At 36.9% G+C, this 12,716-nt stretch overlaps 1 pseudogene; it reads left to right on the top strand.

Annotated features, from left to right (window-relative positions):
* Window positions 1–8,005: 8,005 nt before the first annotated feature.
* LOC149836008 (brassinosteroid-responsive RING protein 1 pseudogene) lies at window positions 8,006–8,585 on the top strand (annotated as a pseudogene).
* Window positions 8,586–12,716: the final 4,131 nt, after the last annotated feature.

The following is a 12,716-nucleotide window of genomic DNA, read 5'->3' as shown; positions in this document are numbered from 1 at the left end:
TTCAGGGTCAAATCTACTTTTGGATTATGACACAAATGATATGTAGGCCTTTTTTACTGTAAATGATTTGCATCAAGGAACCCACCATGATCGAACACTAATTGACCCCACACTATAGTCTCGTAAACCCTAGTAAAGTAAGGTCTGCATTCTATTGCTGCGGGACCCATGAAATGATATCATGTGATTGATTGATGGGATACAAGCGGTTATTTAAGCAATCCCTAGATCCCTTCTAGGCTAAAATCGGGTGAGAAAGCAGGGTCATTGTCAACCAATGCAATTCACGTGCATCCAACTGGTATTATATATATTTATACTATAAACAACCATTATAATAATAGTGTTAATACAATGATATTAATAACAACTGATTATTCTTACAATTGTTATCAAGTAATTCTCAGTGATTTTTGAAAGAGAAATGTGATAAGCAGCAAAACTGAATTCACCTTCAAGTCCATATAAAAAATGGTAGAATGACGCATCAAACCACCCTCGGAGATCCAACTAGACAGGAAAGTCTTTCACCAGACAAACCAATGACGGTAAAGACGGTCAAGTTGGTTTTATCACGCTCAGCATTATGTACACCGAAGAAGATTGTACTAATAGCTATCAACAAACATTTACATGTTGCACCATGGTTCTCTGTGCAGCTCATTTTATATGTCCACTAGTGCGCCTATATATATATATATATATATATATATATATATATATATAGAGAGAGAGAGAGAGAGAGAGAGAGAGAGAGAGGCCCTTAATTGTGGACGAGCAAATCGTCCACTGTTATCAAACAGCACACGATCAGGGGCGTTTTTTTTTTGTTTGAGTTAAAAGAGACATTAGCGTGGTCACAAATTCCCATTTTTTAGCCCAAGTCATTAGCAGCAGTTGTGACCATCGCTAATGACCCTAAATATCAAAAAATTGATGAACACATGTCATTCAACGCTCGTTCATTGTTTCAAGCATCCATAGGTTTTCTTATATATATATATAGCTGAACCAAGGGGGGGAGTAGGGGCCCTGCCCCCCTCCCCAAATTTAAAAACGAAAAATGATCGTACTTCACAACAACTATGATGTATTTTCCTAAATGACCTAAAAAAATTTAAATTTACCCCTTGTCCAAAACCGAAAATAGAAAATTTTTTAGGACCTTTTAAACCTTCACACAAGGAGAAGGCAAAGGCAAAACCTCACTTAAATGTATATTTTCATATATGTTTTTGGGCTCCTCAAGAACCGTTATTTATTCAGTCTTCTTTGTTAATCATAAAATCACAAATACCTTAGTAACATCGGATCTTTCATATCAAAGTTACAGAAAACATGCAAACCCCCTTTCTCCTTTCTTTAATTATCACTTAAATATATGTTCGCACCTATTTTTTTGTGTCTTCACGAAGTGCACAAAAACAAGTTTTGCAAACTTTCTTATGATCGTAACTTCACAAATACCTTAGTAAAATCACATATTTTTTACCTAAGTCATTGTATATCATGGGAACCTCCTTTCTGTAACCCTTACTTAAATGTATATTTGCACCTTGTTTTTTGTAGTCCTCACGAAGCATGCAAATATAACTTATGTGAACCTCCTTTAATCGTAACTTGCATATTTTTTAAGAAGATCACATATATAATTGTGTGAAGAGAGATGTGAATATGTTACTAACTATGAAAATACCATAGTAAGATCACATATCTAAATGTCCAATGTTCCTTCATGTTTACGATTTTTATACTAGAATAAATGTAAGTCTTCAGGGGTATAAAAAGTAATTATCAGCACCCCATGGCTACTTTTGCATCTTCTAAGGTTTCTTTATAACTACGCAAATACCAACTTTCTTAATCTTTCACAAAAAAAAAATCCAACAACTATTTTTGGCCACTTTTTTTTGTGATTCATCGACAATACTTCATCATTGAGTTTTCCATATTCATCAATGGTAAGTTTTTTGATAAGCACATTCTTAATGATGAGTTTTTTTTGTAAGCACAATGTTTTAGACAAGTTTTTTTGGTAAGCACATTCTTAACAATGAGTTTTTTTAGTAAGCATAGTATTTTATACGAGTTTTTTCGATAAGCATATTCTTAACGATGAGTTTTTTTTATAAGCATATTATTTTCAACGAGTTTTTCAGTAACCATTTTCCTCAATATTTATAAAATACCGAGAACACTGATCCTACATATTTCAACAATTTTTTATATTGTTTCATCTCCTCTCTTGTACCTTTCTTTATCCTTCATACAAAAATATGCTTACAATCAATACATTGAAAAATATAAAAAACTATAGCAGTATTAGTTTACCTTCCTAGACATTGAGTTTTATTGATGCAGCTAAATAGTGGTTCAATTGCTTGATTTAATAGCTTGAGGCTCTTGTTTCTATAGTGAGACATTGAGTTAACCACACCTTGGTGATGTCTATGAGCATTTTCTTCTTCTAATGCCTAGAGGCATTCCAAATTTTATTTTTCTTGTCTAATATAATTAAACATTGTTTGATGCTTTTTAAGCATCTTTTCTGGTTAGCTTTTCTAGAATGCTTAATCTCCTTTAAGTTTTATTTGTATGCAGTCATGTTGCTCATGATGAATAAATTTTATACTTCTTAGTATTGTGTATACTTTAATGTCAAAGGTAGTGATTTTATATATGTTGCAGATATTTTTTTGAAACTTCTTAAGTTCTATCTGTTACAAAAAAAGCTTTATGAGTTACTTAGCTTCTATAACAAGTAGAGTTTATAGAGTTTGACACAATATAAAGACTAAGTCAATGTCTGAGAGGCCCACACCCACATCGTTTGTTAGTATTGGAGCACAACAAGAACTGCCAAAGAAGAAAAACTATGCATCATGTTATTCTATGTATTATAATGTATGTAAGAAGCTTGACACATGGACAATGACAAAGCATGTTCTATGATCAAAATACTAGTTGTCCAACATTTACCACAAAAAATGCAGGCTTAGTTATTAGTCACACACAAAGGAGCAGCAGAAAACACCTAAAATATTGATCAATTTATAGTTAACAACTCCTACCTGGTGCAAAATTGAAGCAAAATGTGCAAAAAAAAGGATGAAGAGATTGTTGCTACAATCATGTCTCTCATCTCGAAAGCATCTGAGGAAGATAATGTGGAGGCAGACTCAACGAATAAGAAGTTTAACTTATGCATTGTCTTTAAGGTTGTTGCTAACCTCAATAACCAGATAGATAAAGTTGGAGACACGACCACAGAGAATATGGATGATATAAGGGTGGAGGAGGTATCTCAACAAAAAAAGGAAGTACCTCAACAAGAGAAGGGATGCAGAAAAGAAAGTGCAAGCTAAGGGCAAAATCGAAGCAAGGAAGAAACTCTGGTGATATTAGATAAATACTTTGGTCAATTATTTTTTTGTATATACATGTTTCTAAGATGTTTATAATCATTTTTTATTTTATATTTAATTATTTATTAAATTATCATATATATATATATTATAGGAGCCGCAAGGCAAGAAGAGTGACCTAACATGTCACATGCATCGATTCTACTGATTTCAAGCACACCAGTAGTTCCTATCTCTATCGAAGGATGCGAAGGACATGCTTGATCCTATGCATCATTGAAAATTCTTAAAGATCACACCATAAAACATCACTTACCACATCTTAGAGGTTGTTATGCAGTTTTAAAATGTGGCAACCAACACATTTCAGTTCAAAAATATTGAGATGAGCATCGGGTTGGAGGACATGGCATGAATTACTAAATTTAAATGTCATGGGAAACCAGTGGGTAGACATCTGTTGGGAGATTTTAAACACATGTGATATTTATTTGGGAGCCAAGGATGATGTTTTCTTAGGAGAAATGATGAAGTTATCATGGATGAAAAATTACTTTAACCCCAACAGGTTAAGGAGAATGAAGGAGAAACTATCGTGTGTCAGAGGGAAGGTTGGTACCAGTAATATTTGGGATAAAGATCAGAGAGCATTCTTAGTCACATGTATATTCATTGACAATGATGGAAAGTTGATCCATAGTTCATATATTGAAGTGGTGGGATACTTGAATTGCGACGATCAATATGCTTGGGGTGCATCAACACTTGCACACCTCTATGTAGGTCTGAGTAGCATGAGGACTGAAAGAATAAACATCAATGGAATATTAGTATTGTTGGAGGTAGTTATTCCTTTATTTGTATATAAATTGTTGATTTAAACAAAAATACTATTTAATATGGATGATGTAATATATTATGTATTAATATGTGTTAATTGTTGTATGAATCTATGCAAGTTTGGATATGGAAACAATATATATTGGAAGTCCCCTGAGATGTTACATTTTCCCTGTATTTTCATGTACTGTAATGTGAAATTGGTCGAGCAATGAAGAGGAGATTGATCGGAGAGTGTCAGGACATCACGTTCCTAACAGTGCCCATTACTTAAAATTATTGCAAAGGTTGATAGAGCAAATATAAGTATTTTTTATAATATTTAATACTTGTTTATAAGTAATGCAAAATAAGACTAACCAAGAATTAAACTTCATTATGTAGATAAAATGGTTCCCCTATAAAGACACAAAGGAGGAGGAGGAGAATCAGGATATGGTTGTGCAAGCAAAGGCCATTGTAAGGACAAACATTTTGTTGCAAAATATGAATGAATTTGAGCACCAAATGTCCAATCGAGTAGTTCGGCAATTAAGCCATGTTCAGTAACCAACCGATCGCCTAGCATAGTTAGCAAAATTGTCCCGTTGGTAATAAATGATTAAGCCAACATATTCTTCTTCGAACTTAAAGACTGGTGCAACAACAATGAAGACATCGACTTGTCCTTCATGGTACTTGCCAATGATGATGAGGATGTAGCTGATCAATCCCAGCATTTTGCAGGCAGTCTCTCCGAAAAGAAGATCATTGTGGAGGAGGAGGTCGATCAGTTAAAAACACACAAGGACTGCAAGTAGAGCAAATACAGAGTTGACTCTTGTACAAGATGAAATTCGCATGATGAAAGATATGCTTGCTACAAAGGAGTTCATTATACGAAATCAAGCTGAGCTTATCGATAACTATGATAGGGTCAACATGAAGCTATAAGCGTGCCTGAGGAATCTACAAAAGTGAATAGTATTTTGTAATTATAAATCATTTTAATTAAGTAAACAATATTTTGTAAATGTATGTAAATTCAATTGTAATTGAATTTGTATTTCATAGTTTAACTTTAATACCTATAAAAGTTTAAATGTATATTGAGAATGAATGTATATAGTTTTGAATATTACAGGTGAATTGCATATAGTTTTAATTTTTTTTTTAAATATCTATTGAATTATAATAAGAAATGTCTATTGAATTATAACAAAAAATGTATGTTGAATTGTAAAATGTTTGCTGAATTATAATAAAAAAATGATTTCAAATTTTAAGGAACTCTATAAATAATTGTTGCAAACAATAACCAAGAGTTGTAATTTTTTGAAATTTTATAAGAAATAATAAGAAAGTATGTGATCTTCTTATAAAATATGCTATTTTACTATGTAGACAGTAAAATATTTGTGTCTCTACGCACAATTATATATGTGATCTTCCTATAAAATATGTGATTTTCCTAATGTATTTGCAAAGTTATGATCATAAGAAAGTTTGCATAAGTTATATTTGTGTCCTTCGTGAAGACTACAAAAAAATAAATACAAACATATATTTAAGTGATGATTAAAGAAATGAGAAAGCCTATTATTGCGCTTTATCAATGTACAAATGTGCTTTTTTGAGTTATGAAGTTTTGGTAGATTGTGGGCGGTTGATTTTTGGAACCCTTTAAAAACCAAATTACTTGTCATAATCACATGATTCATAACTAGTTTTCAAATAAATCTTGTAAATCACATTTGTAATATTTTATTTATAAAAAAATTGAAAAAAATTTGAAAAAAAATAGTGATTTTTGCTTAATACTTCCATATATATATATATAAAGTAGTGCGTGAATGCATGACCACTCTCGAACATGACCAAAATAAACTTGCACTGAGCATCCATTGTGTATCAGCGACACTGTTTCCGTAAAAAGATTTTTAGTGGCGACAAAAGTTACCACTAAAAGTTTCAGCGAAGACCTTTAGTGGAGACAAAAGTCATTGCTAAAGGTATGGGACCTTTAACAGCGATTTTTGTGTGTTAAAAGTTTTGCTGAGACTTTTAGCAGTGACTTTTTGTCGCCGCTAAAAGTATTTATGCAAAAATAATGATGTGCGTGATGGATGCTCAACGCAAGTTCGTTATGGTAATGTTCTTAAGTGATCATGCACCACGCACTAATATATATATATATATATATATATATATATATATATATATATGAGTGAGAGAGAGAACCTAAAGGGACGGTCGGACTTCAAACATAAGAAAATGAATAAACGATAAATGGATGACTTAGTGGTGGGACCATGAATGTCTTATGCACAGCAGACACACTAATTGCAAGGAAGGGATACAACTGAGGAGCGACCCCTCACCCACCCCGCAGATTGTCACAACGGCCATCAGTGTAACAACAACATAACACAGGACCTCCTCACTCATGGTCCATCACCATGCAGTGGACCCCATCTTCGACCACCAGCGACACGCCAGTTTGGGCGTACTTAGGCTCCTAGCACGCTTCCAACCCCTCTGCAACCTTTAAATTTTTTTTTTTTTTTTGCAACGACAAAAGCAGCACCACTTGGTGAGTGTCTCACTGTACCCTTGCATAGTAAGATTCCTCTTGCACCCTCCCGCCCTCCTTAGGCCTTCTTCCCTTGTTTTATTATCATCCTACCTCCAATAAGTGGCCCCCTAAAGACCTAAACCCTGCCCCTATTAAAAAGGTTAACTAAGGCCTAAACACTAACCAGCTATCCTCTCGATAGAAAACCAAGAAAAGAAAAAGGAGTTACTTACAAAACTATACCTGGCTTTTTTGACAACTCAAATTCATAACTAAGTTTACTTTTAATTTAAAATCATACTTAGTTTTATATTCAGTTATTAGAATCCATACTCCTGGTAAGTATTCTCTTTTTCACCTAGTTAATAAATTCAAAACGATACCATTTTTACCTTCATTAAATATACTTTTCTATCCCATTTTACTATTATTAATATCCCCTTCTCTATATATAAGGGTCGAATTGTTTTTTTTTATGGATAAAATCATAAATTTGAAAAATATAATGCCACCCATTAATTTTATAGATAAGATCATAAATTTGAGTGAAAATAGGAGAACACTATAATTAAGAATTGGTCATAAATGAGGTATGCACTTGCATTTGAACTACAGACTTTTGGGGTATGAATCTAAATTATAAAACTTTTTTAGTATGTTTTTTAAAATAGCCAAAAATCCCTTTGTGTGTTCCGAAATTATACTTGTTGCTTGTTACTTTAATCAGGATTTTTGTTTGATGGAAAGAAAATAAATATATTAAATTGAAAAAAAATTGAAAAAAAATCATGTGGACGGTAAGGAATCGCCCGACAGAGATTGAAACAGTTTAGCATAATTGCTAAAGATAGTACTCAACCAAGTAAGGTCACAAAAGCAGCTTTAGTCAGATGCCAACTTCTCTCAACTATAGAAATTTGATGCCACCACTGTGACAAGTTGCAATAAGGACTACTCACAAGCTATGGGAATAGTGACACTTGTTAAACCCACCCTCTAATATGATCGTACCAAGGACACCATCATGACCAAAATCCTTGATATTTAATTAGAATTTTAGGGGCAATTCGGTCCATAAAATTTCCAACAGTCCACGTGAAAACTCAAATTTGAAAAAGAAAAAACAGAATGGCAGTCTCGAAATAAGATCCAAAAGCATGTAATACATTCCAAGAGCCATCCCTATTAATCTCCAACATCTCCCCACTTCTCTCTCTCTCTCTGTCTCTCTCTAAGATACTTTCTTTCTCCAGATTTTCAATGGGTTTTCCGGTGGGCTACTCTGAGCTGTTCCTGCCCAGGATCCTCGTAAACGCAGCCTCTTTGCTGGGCCTCCTTAGGGAGCTTATAAACTGGCTCCTTGGGTTAGTGGGTCTAGCCGGGTTCCTTCAGCCAGACCCAGCATGGCCAGATTGCATGGACCAGCTGCCACAATTCCAGTCCGTGACCGCCATGCTGATCAGGGAGATCCTCCTTGTGGTGAGGTTCGAAGACTTGGTGGCTTCCGGCGACTGCGAAGGTGGCGAGAGCTGTGTCGTCTGCCTCTACGAGTTCGAAGGCGGAGACGAGATCCGGCGCCTCGGCAATTGCCGGCACATATTCCACCGATCCTGTCTAGACCGGTGGATGGACCACGACCAAAGGACTTGCCCGCTATGCCGGACCTCTTTCGTCGCCGATGAGATGCTGGAGGCCTTCAACGAGCGTTTATGGGCGGCTGCGGGGATCCCAGACTTGTACGGCGAGTACTCTGCCTCGGCTTCACTTCCACTTTCTATGTAGAAACTGTCTTAACAATGCGATCAGACTAAGCGTGTATATAAATTTCAGAGGAATTTAATTAGATATAAATATTCTTTTTTTTATCTCATCTTCTTTTCTCGCTTCTGTTTTTTTTAATGAAAGTTGGAGAATGGATCTCAATAAAGTTGTAATCCAAGAACCGTCAATGATGACAGTGGAACCCTAACCGGTCCAGCTATCTTACTCAATTCTTATATTTATATGGTTGATTCATAGGATTTTTATTGTATTATACTTACACTCGATTATAATTAAAATATGTCAAAATTATTTGTTAAGAATGGTATATAAAGGCAGAAGGAAGTGTCCAAGTGACAATTTTTTATTTACATGCTTTTGTTTAGTTTTTTTTTTTTTGAGAATTTAATGGTTATCTTTGCTAACCAATTTTCTATTGATAGTAATAGTAGCAGTAGAGGTTACCTTGGTACTGAGTTTTGACAGGGGAGAGAGAGAGAGTAAATATACGGTGCATGTGACATGGATGTTTATGCATTGCATTTATGCTACCGGAAAAAGATAGTACAAGGCCACCTGGATGAAGCCAAACACAAGGTGATGGCTCGGAATTTGATGAAGCATGGGATGTACGGACAGTATAAGGGAGTTAAGTGGAAGTTACAGTCCCCAGGAAAAATTGCTTATGAACCAGGGGGGTCTTAGCATTCTACCTTTGCAGTGGGGATTCTACAGTATTATAGGGATGGCAATGGACCTCTGCGGGTGTGAGGGGACAAGGTCTCTACCCTCGCCCCATCTCAAAATCTGAACTTCCATACCTGCCTTCATCCTGCACGGGTTTGGATATTAACTTCCACCCCCACTTCCATCCTCATTTCATGTCTTCCATCCCCCGTCCAAACAAGGGCAAGGCGGGGCCCGTTTCTCCTCGGTCCATTGCCATCCCTTACAAGGATTTGGGACGAGGCAAGACGGGGTGGGAGAAACACGGGTTTTGATTTTAACCTCCATCCCCGTTTCATCTCCTTCATCCTTGGTCCAAACGGGGCGAGACAGGGTGGGACCCGTTTCCCCGTGTCCACTGCCATCCCTAATCACATACTCATACGAGAATAGGGAATTTGAAGACATTGTCAAATAGGGAAATCATCTTTTACCAGATATTCTGCAAATACGACCATCTTCTCTGAAGAAACATTTCTATTCTCATGTTTTTAGCGAAACTGTCAAACAAACAAGAGAAGTTTTTTCTTCATAGAGTATAGATGGTTAAAGTGCCTGCCTTATAAGCAATAAGTTGCGAGTTCACTTCGTATTATTTACAGCTTTAATGCATTAATTTGTTTTCCGGTTTCAACTTGGTTCAGTAGGTTTAGAATCCAAACTATATTATTTTCACTTTTGAAAATGTACTGTGTTTAGATGAACCAGCTCAAGCTTGGCTCGGTTCACCACAAGAACAAGCTGAGATTCTGTTCAGTTTGTTCGGCTCTTTAAAAAGATACATCCTGAAATGCCTTTCAGGGAAATATGAGCTTGTTTAAGCAAACATGGGTATCTCTGTAAAAAATTTCTTAAGGAGAAAAAAAAGGCGAGAGGAAAAAGAAGAGAAATGTAGGGAGCTGCAGATCGTAATTGCTTTTAACTCTTACAACTCCTTTGGCGTGAAGGTGAAAGTGATTTTACAATGGAATTTTAGATGCAATGTGATTGCACACTTTTAGTGTGCTGCTGCACCTGATCACCCATCTTTGAGATACAGCCTGTCAGCTGTGGGGCCCAACAGTTGATGATGGTGACCAAGTGTAGCAGCACACTTAAAGGGGAGGGTGTTGTGTGTTCTCCCCCTAAGACAAATTTGTGTGTTTCAGCGTGTAAGGAAGAATATCTTGATACCTGCAATAATTCATATGCCAATGTTACTCACGATGACTTTATAATAAAATAACATATAAAAAAGATAGATATAAGTTTAACGAAAATGTCTTTCTGTAACTATTTACGAAAATACACGTTCAGACTCAACGAAACGAACATGAAAAGTTCTCTCTTTCTTTTCCGTTTGAACTTTCTGTCGTCATCTTCTTCTTCTTCTTCTTCCTTCTCCGTGAAACACTGTAAAACTCTCTCTCTCTCTCTCTCTCTCTCTCTATATATATATATATATATATATATATATATATATATATATATATATATATATATATATAGAGAGAGAGAGAGAGAGAGAGAGAGAGAAAGAGAGAGAGAGAGGAGAAATTAAGGGAGGCAAAGAGCGAGCAATCTGATGGCAACTGTCGTCCTCTTCTTGCTGGCAGTGGCCGGAATGCTGCCCTCGTCTAGCGGGCAACCGACTGTGGCGGCCCCTCCACCACCTTCGAAAGACACCTACAACAAAATCTTCTTCCAGTACGGCTTCCAGGTGAGTGAACTGGCGCGTTTACCCCTACGTCGGCAATACTTCTGGTCAGAGCTATGCCTTTCAGGCCACCCTAATGTTGCTCAACACGGGCGTTCGCACCCTCAAGTCCTGGCGGGCATTCATCGGGTTCTGACACCGTGAGGTCCTCATCTCGACCTTCGGCACCATGCTCTCTGACAGGACCCACCTCCCCGCCAACGTCGAGAATGGCACATTCCTCTCTGGCTTCCCTGTTACGGACCTCAAGACTGCCATCGGGACTGCTAGTGACTACAGCCTGATCACGACGAAGATCGTGCTCAAGGGGGCAGAGTTTGGCATCGTGATTTACGATTTATACACAGTAGCGATTTACAAAAATCGCGTAGCGAAAAAACTGGCAAATCGCTAAATCGAGTAGCGATTTACGAAAATCGCATAGCAAAAAAAAATGGTAAATCGCTACACGATTTTTGTAAATCGCTATATCTAGTAGCGATTTACGAAAATTGCATAGCAAAAAAAAATGGCAAACCGCTAAATCGAGTAGCGCTTTACGAAAATCGCGTAGCAAAAAAAAATGGCAAATCGCTACGTGATTTTTGTAAATCGCTATATCGAGTAGTGATTTACAAAAATCGCGTAGCAAAAAAATAGAAAATTGCTACATCGAGTAGCGATTTACGAAAATCGCATAGCAAAAAAAATAGGAAATCACTAAATCAAGTAGCGATTTACAAAAATTGCATAGCAAAAAAAAACCACAAATCGCTACGTAATGCTCGTAAATTGCTAAATCGCGTTGCAAAAAAAGGAAAATCACAACGCAATTTTTGTAAATCGCGTAGCAAAAAAAAAGTATCCTTTTCTAGAATCATCGTTTCATGACACCAATGGCGGGAAACAGTGTTACAAAAACTGTGAACAATAAACAATCGAAGGAAATAATAAACAAGAATGATCAAACAAAACACAAGACACAGATTTACATGGAAAAACCTCCCCTCAAATCCGAGAGGGAGTAAAAAACCATGGCCACCCAGAGGAAAAACTTTATTGCTTTTTTTCGACAGTTATAAGAGGGAAAGAAAAGAAAGAATTTATACAAGGCCCAAGAAAAAAATTCTTCTGGGGGGCACTGCCCCCCAGGGATCCCGCCAGGGGTGGCCCCCCTGGACCCCCACCCACTGAACCTGTAGCGGGACCCGCGCTAGGGGGAGCCCTCGGACCCCCCTTCTGTAAGGGCAAAAACTCTGAATCAGGCTCCACAACTCATCAAGTTGAACCATGCTACAGCCAGTGTGCAGGTCAGTCGGTGCTTGATGGAGCAGTGTAGGATCGTCTGCTGGATGTGCACAGAGGCAGAAAGAGAAGGGAGAGAGAGATATGTTTGATGTTCATGGCCTTCTTCAGAAGGAATTCCTTTCTCGGATAATCCTGCAGTGCAGGGACTGGGTCTTAAATTACCATCTTCGGGGTACTTAAGTCTTTCCAACCGCTCTTTTTCTAGAATGGTCGTTTTATGGCACCAATGATAGAAAGGGTACTTAAGTCTTTGCAACCACACCAGACTCTGATGCTAACTAATGCTGACAAACATGGGGATATGAGCCGCACGTGCTTGCATATGTGGCGCTCATTCAGACCCACGAACATGCACATGCCTGTTCAGGGGGGTGCACATATAACCTGCTTCGCACTTAAAGTGTGCAATCACATTGCAGTTGATCTCAATTCTAATTTTAAGAGTTTGATTTGGTAGTTAACCAAAATTCAAAATAAGCGATAAAAA

Source organism: Nuphar pumila, chromosome 6, assembly GCF_984573655.1.
Source record: "Nuphar pumila chromosome 6, dmNupPumi1.hap1.1, whole genome shotgun sequence".
Classification (NCBI taxonomy): domain Eukaryota; kingdom Viridiplantae; phylum Streptophyta; class Magnoliopsida; order Nymphaeales; family Nymphaeaceae; genus Nuphar; species Nuphar pumila.
This window is presented reverse-complemented; position numbering and strand designations above follow the sequence as displayed.